Genomic DNA, 13397 nt, shown 5'->3' on the forward strand with positions numbered 1-13397 from the left:
GAGCAGAGCAGAAAACAGCAGCAGGACCAGCGCAGTCGCCGACGCCGACGAGCAGAGCAGAAAACAGCAGCAGGATCAGCGCGGTCGCCGACGCAGACGAATAGAGCAGAAAACAGCAGCAGGATCAGCGCAGTCGCTGATGCCAACGAGCAGAGCAGAAAACAGCAGCAGGACCAGCGCAGTCGCCGACGCCGACGAGCAGAGGAGAAAACAGCAGCAGGATCAGCGCAGTCGCCGATGCCAACGAGCAGAGCAGACGCCGACGAGCAGAGCAGAAAACAGCAGCAGGATCAGCGCAGTCGCCGACGCAGACGAATAGAGCAGAAAACAGCAGCAGGATCAGCACAGTCGCTGATGCCGACGAGCAGAGCAGAAAACAGCAGCAGGCTCAGCGCAGACGCTGACGCCAACGAGCAGAGCAGACGCCGACGAGCAGAGCAGAAAACAGCAGCAGGACCAGCGCAGTCGCTGACGCCGACGAGCAGAGCAGACAACAGCAGCAGGATCAGCGCAGTCGCTGATGCCGACGAGCAGAGCAGATAACAAAGGCAGGACCAGCGCAGTTGCAGACGCCGACGAGCAGAGCAGAAAACAGCAGCAGGACCAGCGCAGTCACTGACGCAGACGAGCAGAGCAGAAAACAGCAGCAGGACCAGCGCAGTCGCTGCCGCCGACGAGTAGAGCAGAAAACAGCAGCAGCACCAGTGTAGTCGCTGACGCCGACGAGCAGAGCAGATAGCAAAGGCAGGACCAGCGCAGTCGCTGACGCCGACGAGCAGAGCAGAAAACAAAGGCAGGACCAGCGCAGTTGCTGACGCAGACGAGCAGAGCAGAAAACAGCAGCAGGACCAGCGCAGTCGCTGACGCCGACAAGCAGAGTACAAAACAGCAGCAGGACCAGCGCAGTCGCTGACGAGCAGAGCAGAAAGCAGCAGCAGGACCATCGCAGGCGCTGATATCGACGAGCAGAGCAGAAAACAGCAGCAAGACCAGCGCAGTCGCTGACGAGCAGAGCAGAAAGCATAAGCAGGACCAGCGCAGTCTCTGACGCCGACGAGCAGAGCAGAAAACAAAGGCAGGACCAGCGCAGTCGCTGAGACAGACGAGCAGAGCAGAAAACAGCAGCAGGACCAGCGCAGTCGCTGACGCCGACAAGCAGAGTAGAAAACAGCAGCAGGACCAGCGCAGTCGCTGACGCCGACAAGCAGAGTAGAAAACAGCAGCAGGACCAGTGCAGTCGCTTACGAGCAGAGCAGAGAGCAGAAGCAGGACCAGCGCAGTCGTTGACACCGACGAGCAGAACAGAGAACAGCAGCAGGACCATCGCAGTCGCAGACGCCAACGAGCAGAGCAGAAAACAGCAGCAGGACCAGCGCAGACGCAGACGCCGACGAGCAGAGCAGAAAACAGCAGCAGGACCAGCGCAGTCGCTGACGCCGACGAGCAGAGCAGAAAACAGCAGCAGGACCAGCGCAGTCGCTGACGAGCAGAGCAGAAAGCAGAAGCAGGACCATCGCAGGCGCTGATATCGACGAGCAGCGCAGAAAACGGCAGCAAGACCAGCGCAGTCGCTGACGAGCAGAGCAGAGCAGAAAACAAAGGCAGGACCAGCGCAGTCGCTGAGACAGACGAGCAGAGCAGAAAACAGCAGCAGGACCAGCGCAGTCGCTGACGCCGACAAGCAGAGTAGAAAACAGCAGCAGGACCAGCGCAGTCGCTGACGCCGACAAGCAGAGTAGAAAACAGCAGCAGGACCAGTGCAGTCGCTTACGAGCAGAGCAGAGAGCAGAAGCAGGACCAGCGCAGTCGTTGACACCGACGAGCAGAACAGAGAACAGCAGCAGGACCATCGCAGTCGCAGACGCCAACGAGCAGAGCAGAAAACAGCAGCAGGACCAGCGCAGACGCAGACGCCGACGAGCAGAGCAGAAAACAGCAGCAGGACCAGCGCAGTCGCTGACGCCGACGAGCAGAGCAGAAAACAGCAGCAGGACCAGCGCAGTCGCTGACGAGCAGAGCAGAAAGCAGAAGCAGGACCATCGCAGGCGCTGATATCGACGAGCAGCGCAGAAAACGGCAGCAAGACCAGCGCAGTCGCTGACGAGCAGAGCAGAGCAGAAAACAAAGGCAGGACCAGTGCAGTCGCTGACGCAGACGAGCAGAGCAGAAAACAGCAGCAGGACCAGCGCAGTCGCTGACGCCGACGAGCAGAGCAGAAAACAGCAGCAGGACCAGTGTAGTCGCTGACGATGACGAGCAGAGCAGATAACAAAGGCAGGACCAGCGCAGTCGCTGATGCCGACGAGCAGAGCAGAAAACAAAGGCAGGAACAGCGCAGTCGCTGACACAGACGAGCAGAGATGCAAACAGCAGCAGGACCAGCGCAGTCGCTGACGCCGACGAGCAGAGTAGAAAACAGCAGCAGGACCAGCGCAGTCGCTGACGCCGACGAGCAGAGCAGAAAACAAAGGCAGGACCAGCGCAGTCGCTGACACATAGACGAGCAGAGCAGAAAACAGCAGCAGGACCAGCGCAGTCGCTGACGCCGACAAGCAGAGTAGAAAACAGCAGCAGGACCAGTGCAGTCGCTTACGAGCAGAGCAGAGAGCAGAAGCAGGACCAGCGCAGTCGTTGACACCGACGAGCAGAACAGAGAACAGCAGCAGGACCAGCGCAGTCGCAGACGCCGACGAGCAGAGCAGAAAACAGCAGCAGGACCAGCGCAGACGCAGACGCCGACGAGCAGAGCAGAAAACAGCAGCAGGACCAGCGCAGTCGCTGACGCCGACGAGCAGAGCAGAAAACAGCAGCAGGACCAGCGCTGTCGCTGACGCCGACGAGCAGAGCAGAAATCAGCAGTAGGACCAGTGCAGCCGCTGACGCCAACGAGCAGAGCAGATAACAATGGCAGGACCAGCACAGTCGCTGACGCTGACGAGCAGAGCAGAAAACAAAGGCAGGACCAGTGCAGTCGCTGACGCAGACGAGCAGAGCAGAAAACAGCAGCAGGACCAGCGCAGTCGCTGACGCCGACGAGCAGAGCAGAAAACAGCAGCAGGACCAGCGCATTCGCTGACGAGCAGAGCAGACAGCAGCAGCAGGACCATCGCAGGCGCTGATATCCACGAGCAGAGCAGAAAACAGCAGCAAGACCAGCGCAGTCACTGACGAGCAGAGCAGAAAGCAGAAGCAGGACCAGCGCAGTCGTTGACGCAGACAAGCAGAGCAGAGAACAGCAGCAGGACCAGCGCAGTCGCAGAAGCCGACGGGCAGAGAAGAAAACAGCAGCAGGACCAGCGCAGTCGCTGACGCAGACGATTAGAGCAGAAAACAGCAGCAGGACCAGCGCATTCGCTGACGAGCAGAGCAGACAGCAGCAGCAGGACCATCGCAGGCGCTGATATCCACGAGCAGAGCAGAAAACAGCAGCAAGACCAGCGCAGTCACTGACGAGCAGAGCAGAAAGCAGAAGCAGGACCAGCGCAGTCGTTGACGCAGACAAGCAGAGCAGAGAACAGCAGCAGGACCAGCGCAGTCGCAGAAGCCGACGGGCAGAGAAGAAAACAGCAGCAGGACCAGCGCAGTCGCTGACGCAGACGAGCAGAGCAGAAAACAGCAGCAGGACCAGCGCAGTCGCTGACGCCGACGAGCAGAGCAGAAAACAGCAGCAGGACCAGCGCAGTCGCTGACGCCGACGAGCAGAGCAGAAAACAGCAGCAGGACCAGTGCAGTCGCTGACACAGACGAGCAGAGCAGATAACAAAGGCAGGACCAGCGCAGTCGCTGACGCAGACGAGCAGAGCAGAAAAGAGCAGCAGGACCAGCGCAGTGGCTGACGAGCAGAGCAGAAAGCAGCAGCAGGACCAGCGCAGGCACTGATATTGACGAGCAGAGCAGAAAACAGCAGCAAGACCAGCGCAGTCACTGACGAGCAGAGCAGAAAGCAGAAGCAGGACCAGCGCAGTCGTTGACGCCGACAAGCAGAGCAGAAAACAGCAGCAGGACCAGCGCAGTCGCTGATGAGCAGAGCAGAAAGCAGCAGCAAGACCAGCGCAGTCGCTGACGAGCAGAGCAGAAAGCAGCAGCAGGACCAGCGCAGTCGCTGACGCCGACGAGCAGAGAAGAAAACAGCAGCAGGACCAGCGCAGTCGCTAACGAGCAGAGCAGAAAGACGCAGCAGAACCAGCACAGGCGCTGATACCGACGAGCAGAGCAGAAAACATTAGCAGGACCAGCGCAGTCGCTGACGCCGACAGGCAGAGCAGAAAACAGCAGCAGGACCAGCGCAGGCGCTGATTTCTACGAGTAGAGCAGACAAAAGCAGCAGGACCAGCGCAGTCGCTGACGCCGACGAGCAGAGCAGAAAACAGCAGCAGGACCAGCGCAGTCGCTGATGAGCAGAGCAGAAAGCAGCACTAGGACCAGCGCAGGCGCTGATGAGCAGAGCAGAAAACAGAAGCAGGACCAGCGCAGTCGCTGACGCCGACGAGCAGAGCAGAAAACAGCAGCAGGACCAGCGCAGTCGCTGATGAGCAGAGCAGAAAGCAGCAGCAGGACCAGCGCAGCCGCTGATGAGCAGAGCAGAAAACAGCAGCAGGACCAGCGCAGTCGCTGACGCCGACGAGCAGAGCAGAAAACAGCAGCAGGACCAGCACAGTCGCTGACTGCGACGAGCAGAGCAGAAAACAGCAGCAGGACCAGCGCAGTCGCTGACGCCAACGAGCAGAGCAGAGAACAGCAGCAGGAGCATCGCAGGCGCTGACGCCGACGAGCAGAGCAGAAAACAGCAGCAGGACCAGTGCAGTCTCTGACGCCGACGAGCAGAGCAGAGAACAGCAGAAGGACCATCGCAGTCGCTGACGCCGACGAGCAGAGCAGAAAACAGCAGCAGGACCAGTGCAGTCTCTGACGCCGACGAGCAGAGCAGAGAACAGCAGCAGGACCATCGCAGTCGCTGACGCCGACGAGAAGAGCTGAAAACAGCAGCAAGACCAGCGCAGTCACTGACGAGCAGAGCAGAAAGCAGCAGCAGGACCAGCGCAGTCGCTGACGCCGACGAGCAGAGCAGAAAACAGCAGCAGGACCAGCGCAGTCGCTAACGAGCAGAGCAGAAAGACGCAGCAGAACCAGCACAGGCGCTGATACCGACGAGCAGAGCAGAAAACATTAGCAGGACCAGCGCAGTCGCTGACGCCGACAGGCAGAGCAGAAAACAGCAGCAGGACCAGCGCAGGTGCTGATTTCGACGAGCAGAGCAGACAAAAGCAGCAGGACCAGCGCAGTCGCTGACGCTGACGAGCAGAGCAGAAAACAGCAGCAGGACCAGCGCAGTCGCTGATGAGCAGAGCAGAAAGCAGCAGCAGGACCAGCGCAGGCGCTGATGAGCAGAGCAGAAAACAGAAGCAGGACCAGCGCAGTCGCTGACGCCGACGAGCAGAGCAGAAAACAGCAGCAGGACCAGCACAGTCGCTGACTCTGACGAGCAGAGCAGAAAACAGCAGCAGGACCAGCGAAGTCGCTGATGCCGACGAGCAGAGCAGAGAACAGCAGCAGGAGCATCGCAGTCACTGACGCCGAAGAGCAGAGCAGAAAACAGCAGCAGGACCAGTGCAGTTGCTGATGCCGACAAGCAGAGAAGAGAACAGCAGCAGGACCATCGCAGTCGCTGACGCCGACGAGAAGAGCTGAAAACAGCAGAAAGACCAGCGCAGTCGCTAACGAGCAGAGCAGAAAGCAGCAGCAGGACCAGCGCAGTCGCCGACGCCAACGAGCAGAGCAGACGCCGACGAGCAGAGCAGAAAACAGCAGCAGGACCAGCGCAGTCGCTGACGCCGACGAGCAGAGCAGATAACAAAGGCAGGACCAGCGCAGTCGCTGACGCCGACGAGCAGAGCAGAAAACAGCAGCAGGACCAGTGCAGTCGCTGACGCCGACGAGCAGAGCAGATAACAAAGGCAGGACCAGCGCAGTCGCTGACGCCAACGAGCAGAGCAGAAAAGAGCAGCAGGACCAGCGCAGTCGCTGACGCCAACGAGCAGAGCAGAAAACAGCAGCAGGAACTGCGCAGTCGCTGACGAGCAGAGCTGAAAACAGCAGCAGGACCAGCGCAGGCGCTGATATTGACGAGCAGAGCAGAAAACAGCAGCAGGACCAGCGCAGTCGCTGACGCCAACAAGCAGAGCAGAAAACAGCAGCAGGACCAGCGCAGTCGCTGACGCAGACGAGCAGAGCAGAAAACAGCAGCAGGACCAGCGCAGTTGCTGATGAGCAGAGCAGAAAGCAGCAGCAGGACCAGCGCAGGCGCTGATGAGCAGAGCAGAAAACAGCAGCAGGACCAGCGCAGTCGCTGACGCCGACGAGCAGAGCAGAAAACATCAGCAGGACCAGTGCAGTCTCTGACGCCGACGAGCAGAGCAGAGAACAGCAGAAGGACCATCGCAGTCGCTGACGCCGACGAGCAGAGCAGAAAACAGCAGCAGGACCAGTGCAGTCTCTGACGCCGACGAGCAGAGCAGATAACAAAGGCAGGACCAGCGCAGTCGCAGACGCCGACGAGCAGAGCAGAAAACAGTAGCAGGACCAGCGCAGTCACTGACGCCGACGAGCAGAGTTGAAAACTGCAGCAGGACCAGCGCAGTCGCTGACGCCGACGAGTAGAGCAGAAAACAGCAGCAGGACCAGTGTAGTCGCTGACGCCGACGAGCAGAGCAGATAACAAAGGCAGGACCAGCGCAGTCGCTGACGCCGACGAGCAGAGCAGAAAACAAAGAAAGGACCAGCGCAGTCGCTGACGCCGACAAGCAGAGCAGAAAACAGCAGCAGGACCAGCGCAGTCGCTGACGAGCAGAGCAGAAAGCAGCAGCAGGACCATCGCAGGCGCTGATATCGACGAGCAGCGCAGAAAACAGCAGCAAGACCAGCGCAGTCGCTGACGAGCAGAGCAGAAAGCATAAGCAGGACCAGCGCAGTCGTTGACGCCGACGAGCAGAGCAGAGAACAGCAGCAGGACCATCGCAGTCACAGACGCCGACGAGCAGAGCAGAAAACAGCAGCAGGACCAGCGCAGTCGCAGACGCCGACGAGCAGAGCAGAAAACAGCAGCAGGACCAGCGCAGTCGCTGACGCCGACGAGCAGAGCGGAAAACAGCAGCAGGACCAGCGCAGTCGCTGACGCCGACGAGCAGAGCAGAAAACAGCAGCAGGACCAGTGTAGTCGCTGACGATGATGAGCAGAGCAGATAACAAAGGCAGGACCAGCGCAGTCGCTGACGCCGACGAGCAGAGCAGAAAACAAAGGCAGGACCAGCGCAGTCGCTGACGCAGACGAGCAGAGCAGAAAACAGCAGCAGGACCAGCGCAGTCGCTGACGCCGACAAGCAGAGCAGAAAACAGCAGCAGGACCAGCGACTCGCTGACGAGCAGAGCAGAAAGCAGCAGCAGGACCAGCGCAGGCGCTGATATCGACGAGCAAAGAAGAAAACAGCAGCAAGACCAGCGCAGTCGCTTACGAGCAGAGCAGAAAGCAGAAGCAGGACCAGCTCAGTCGTTGACGCCGACGAGCAGAGGAGAAAACAGCAGCAGGATCAGCGCAGTCGCCGACGCAGACGAATAGAGCAGAAAACAGCAGCAGGATCAGCTCAGTCGCTGATGCCGACGAGCAGAGCAGAAAACAGCAGCAGGATCAGCGCAGACGCCGACGCCAACGAGCAGAGCAGACGCCGACGAGCAGAGCAGAAAACAGAAGCAGGACCAGCGCAGTCGCTGACGCCGACGAGCAGAGCAGACAACAGCAGCAGGACCAGCACAGTGGCTGATGCCGACGAGCAGAGCAGAGAACAGCAGCAGGAGCATCGCAGTCACTGACGCCGAAGAGCAGAGCAGAAAACAGCAGCAGGACCAGCGCAGTCGCTGACTCCGACGAGCAGAGCAGAAAACAGCAGCAGGACCAGCGCAGTCGCTGATGCCGACGAGCAGAGCAGAGAACAGCAGCAGGAGCATCGCAGTCACTGACGCCGAAGAGCAGAGCAGAAAACAGCAGCAGGACCAGTGCAGTCGCTGATGCCGACAAGCAGAGAAGAGAACAGCAGCAGGACCATCGCAGTCGCTGACGCTGACGAGAAGAGCTGAAAACAGCAGAAAGACCAGCGCAGTCGCTGACGCCGACGAGCAGAGCAGATAACAAAGGCAGGACCAGCGCAGTCGCTGACGCCGACGAGCAGAGCAGAAAACAGCAGCAGGACCAGTGCAGTCGCTGACGCCGACGAGCAGAGCAGATAACAAAGGCAGGACCAGCGCAGTCGCTGACGCCGACGAGCAGAGCAGAAAAGAGCAGCAGGACCAGCGCAGTCGCTGACGCCAACGAGCAGAGCATAAAACAGCAGCAGGAACAGCGCAGTCGCTGACGAGCAGAGCTGAAAACAGCAGCAGGACCAGCGCAGGCGCTGATATTGACGAGCAGAGCAGAAAACAGCAGCATGACCAGCGCAGTTGCTGATGAGCAGAGCAGAAAGCAGCAGCAGGACCAGCGCAGGCGCTGATGAGCAGAGCAGAAAACAGCAGCAGGAACAGCGCAGTCGCTGACGCCGACGAGCAGAGCAGAAAACATCAGCAGGACCAGTGCAGTCATCGACGAGCAGAACAGAAAACAGCAGCAGGACCAGCGCATTTGCCGACGCCGACGAGCAGAGAAAAAAACAGCAGCAGGATCAGCGCCGTCGCAAACGCCAACGAGCAGAGCAGACGCCGACGAGCAGAGCAGAAAACAGCAGCAGGATCAGCGCCGTCGCCGACGCCGACGAGCAGAGCAGAAAACAGGTGCAGGATCAGCGCAGTTGCTGACGCCGACGAGCAGAGCAGAAAACAGCAGCAGGATCAGCGCAGTCGCTGATGCCGATGAGCAGAGCAGAAAACAGCAGCAGGACCAGCGCGGTCGCCGACGCCGACGAGCAGAGCAGAAAACAGCTGCAGGATCAGCGCGGTCGCCGACGCAGCCGAATAGAGCAGAAAACAGCAGCAGGATCAGCGCAGTCGCTGATGCCGACGAGACGAGCAGAAAACAGCAGCAGGACCAGCGCAGTCACCGACGCCGACGAGCAGAGGAGAAAAAAGCAGCAGGATCAGCGCAGTCGCAGATGCCAATGAGCAGAGCAGACGCCGACGAGCAGAGCAGAAAACAGCAGCAGGATCAGCGCAGTCGCCGACGCAGACGAATAGAGCAGAAAACAGCAGCAGGATCAGCGCAGTCGCTGATGCCGACGAGCAGAGCAGAAAACAGCAGCAGGATCAGCGCAGACGCCGACGCCAACGAGCAGAGCAGACGCCAACGAGCAGAGCAGAAAACAGCAGCAGGACCAGCGCAGTCGCTGACGCCGACGAGCAGAGCAGACAACAGCAGCAGGATCAGCGCAGTCACTGACGCCGACGAGCAGAGCAGATAACAAAGGCAGGACCAGCGCAGTCGCAGACGCCGATGAGCAGAGCAGAAAACAGCAGCAGGACCAGCGCAGTCACTGACGCCGACGAGCAGAGCAGAAAACAGCAGCAGGACCAGCGCAGTCGCTGACGCCGACGAGTAGAGCAGAAAACAGCAGCAGGACCAGTGTAGTCGCTGACGCCGACGAGCAGAGCAGATAACAAAGGCAGGACCAGCGCAGTCGCTGACGCCGACGAGCAGAGCAGAAAACAGCAGCAGGACGAGCGCAGTCGCTGACGCCGACGAGCAGAGCGGAAGACAGCAGCAGGACCAGCGCAGTCGCTGACGCCGACGAGCAGAGCAGAAAACATCAGCAGGACCAGTGTAGTTGCTGACGATGACGAGCAGAGCAGATAACAAAGGCAGGACCAGCGCAGTCGCTGACGCCGACGAGCAGAGCAGAAAACAAAGGCAGGACCAGCGCAGTCGCTGATGCAGACGAGCAGAGCAGAAAACAGCAGCAGGACCAGCGCAGTGGCTGACGCCGACAAGCAGAGCAGAAAACAGCAGCAGGACCAGCGAGTCGCTGACGAGCAGAGCAGAAAGCAGCAGCAGGACCAGCGCAGGCGCTGATATCGACGAGCAGAGCAGAAAACAGCAGCAAGACCAGCGCAGTCGCTTACGAGCAGAGCAGAAAGCAGAAGCAGGACCAGCTCAGTCGTTGACGCCAACGAGCAGAGGAGAAAACAGCAGCAGGATCAGCGCAGTCGCCGACGCAGACGAATAGAGCAGAAAACAGCAGCAGGATCAGCGCGGACGCCGACGCCAACGAGCAGAGCAGACGCCGACGAGCAGAGCAGAAAACAGCAGCAGGACCAGCGCAGTCGCTGACGCCGACGAGCAGAGCAGACAACAGCAGCAGGATCAGCGCAGTCGCTGACGCCGACGAGCAGAGCAGATAACAAAGGCAGGACCAGCGCAGTCGCAGACGCCGATGAGCAGAGCAGAAAACAGCAGCAGGACCAGCGCAGTCACTGACGCCGACGAGCAGAGCAGAAAACAGCAGCAGGACCAGCGCAGTCGCTGACGCCGACGAGTCGAGCAGAAAACAGCAGCAGGACCAGTGTAGTTGCTGACGCCGACGAGCAGAGCAGATAACAAAGGCAGGACCAGCGCAGTCGCTGACGCCGACGAGCAGAGCAGAAAACAGCAGCAGGACCAGCGCAGTTGCTGACGCCAACGAGCAGAGCAGAGAACAGCAGCAGGAGCATCGCAGGCGCTGACGCCGACGAGCAGAGCAGAAAACAGCAGCAGGACCAGTGCAGTCTCTGACGCCGACGAGCAGAGCAGAGAACAGCAGCAGGACCATCGCAGTCGCTGACGCCGACGAGAAGAGCTAAAAACAGCAGCAAGACCAGCGCAGTCGCTGACGAGCAGAGCAGAAAGCAGCAGCAGGACCAGCGCAGTCGCTGACGCCGACGAGCAGAGCAGAAAACAGCAGCAGGACCAGCGCAGTCGCTAACGAGCAGAGCAGAAAGACGCAGCAGGACCAGCACAGGCGCTGATACCGACGAGCAGAGCAGAAAACATTAGCAGGACCAGCGCAGTCGCTGACGCCGACAAGCAGAGCAGAAAACAGCAGCAGGACCAGCGCAGGCGCTGATTTCGACGAGCAGAGCAGACAACAGCAGCAGGACTAGCGCAGTCGCTGACGCCTATGAGCAGAGCAGAAAACAGCAGCAGGACCAGCGCAGTCGCTGACGCCGACGAGCAGAGCAGAAAACAGCAGCAGGACCAGCGCAGTTGCTGATGAGCAGAGCAGAAAGCAGCAGCAGGACCAGCGCAGGCGCTGATGAGCAGAGCAGAAAACAGAAGCAGGACCAGCGCAGTCACTGACGCCGACGAGCAGAGCAGAAAACAGCAGCAGGACCAGCGCAGTCGCTGACTCCGACGAGCAGAGCAGAAAACAGCAGCAGGACCAGCACAGTGGCTGATGCCGACGAGCAGAGCAGAGAACAGCAGCAGGAGCATCGCAGTCACTGACGCCGAAGAGCAGAGAAGAAAACAGCAGCAGGACCAGTGCAGTCGCTGATGCCGACAAGCAGAGCAGAGAACAGCAGCAGGACCATCGCAGTCGCTGACGCCGACGAGAGGAGCTGAAAACAGCAGAAAGACCAGCGCAGTCGCTAACGAGCAGAGCAGAAAGCAGCAGCAGGACCAGCGCAGTCGCCGACGCCAACGAGCAGAGCAGAAAACAGCAGCAGGACCAGCGCAGTCGCTGACGCAGACGAGCAGAGCAGAAAACAGCAGCAGGACCAGCGCAGTTGCTGATGAGCAGAGCAGAAAGCAGCAGCAGGACCAGCGCAGTCGCTGACGCCGACGAGCAGAGCAGAAAACATCAGCAGGACCAGTGCAGTCATCGACGAGCAGAACAGAAAACAGCAGCAGGACCAGCGCATTTGCCGACGCCAACGAGCAGAGAAAAAACCAGCAGCAGGATCAGCGCCGTCGCAAACGCCAACGAGCAGAGCAGACGCCGACGAGCAGAGCAGAAAACAGCAGCAGGATCAGCGCCGTCCCCGACGCCGACGAGCAGAGCAGAAAACAGGTGCAGGATCAGCGCAGTTGCTGACGCCGACGAGCAGAGCAGAAAACAGCAGCAGGATCAGCGCAGTCGCTGATGCCGACGAGCAGACTAGAAAACAGCAGCAGGACCAGCGCAGTCGCCGACGCCGACGAGCAGAGCAGAAAACAGCAGCAGGATCAGAGCGGTCGCCGACGCAGACGAATAGAGCAGAAAACAGCAGCAGGATCAGCGCAGTCGCTGATGCCGACTAGACGAGCAGAAAACAGCAGCAGGACCAGCGCAGTCGCCGACTTCGACGAGCAGAGGAGAAAACAGCAGCAGGATCAGCGCAGTCGCCGATGCCAACGAGCAGAGCAGACGCCGACGAGTAGAGCAGAAAACAGCAGCAGGATCAGCGCAGTCGCCGACGCAGACGAATAGAGCAGAAAACAGCAGCAGGATCAGCGCAGTCGCTGATCCCAAAGAGCAGAGCAGAAAACAGCAGCAGGATCAGCGCAGACGCCGACGCCAACGAGCAGAGCAGACGCCGACGAGCAGAGCAGAAAAAAGCAGCAGGACCAGCGCAGTCACTGACGCCGACGAGCAGAGCAGACAACAGCAGCAGGATCAGCGCAGTCGCTGACGAGCAGAGCAGAAAGCAGCAGCAGGACCAGCGCAGGCGCTGATATCGACGAGCAGAGCAGAAAACAGCAGCAAGACCAGCGCAGTCGCTTACGAGCAGAGCAGAGAGCAGAAGCAGGACCAGCGCAGTCGTTGACACCGACGAGCAGAACAGAGAACAGCCGCAGGACCATCGCAGTCGCAGACGCCGACGAGCAGAGCAGAAAACAGCAGCAGGACCAGCGCAGACGCAGACGCCGACGAGCAGAGAAAAAAACAGCAGCAGGATCAGCGCCGTCGCAAACGCCAACGAGCAGAGCAGACGCCGACGAGCAGAGCAGAAAAGAGCAGCAGGATCAGCGCCGTCGCCGACGAGCAGAGCAGAAAACAGGTGCAGGATCAGCGCAGTTGCTGACGCCGACGAGCAGAGCAGAAAACAGCAGCAGGATCAGCGCAGTCGCTGATGCCGACGAGCAGAGCAGAAAACGGCAGCAGGACCAGCGCAGTCGCCGACGCCGACGAGCAGAGCAGAAAACAGCAGCAGGACCAGTGCAGTCATCGACGAGCAGAACAGAAAACAGCAGCAGGACCAGCGCATTTGCCGACGCCGACGAGCAGAGAAAAAAACAGCAGCAGGATCAGCGCCGTCGCAAACGCCAACGAGCAGAGCAGACGCCGACGAGCAGAGCAGAAAACAGCAGCAGGATCAGCGCCGTCGCCGACGCCGACGAGCAGAGCAGAAAACAGCAGCAGGACCAGCGCAGTCGCTGACGCCGGCGAGCAGAGCAGAAAACAGCA

This window comes from Nothobranchius furzeri, chromosome 8 (assembly GCF_043380555.1).
Source record: "Nothobranchius furzeri strain GRZ-AD chromosome 8, NfurGRZ-RIMD1, whole genome shotgun sequence".
Classification (NCBI taxonomy): Eukaryota; Metazoa; Chordata; class Actinopteri; order Cyprinodontiformes; family Nothobranchiidae; genus Nothobranchius; species Nothobranchius furzeri.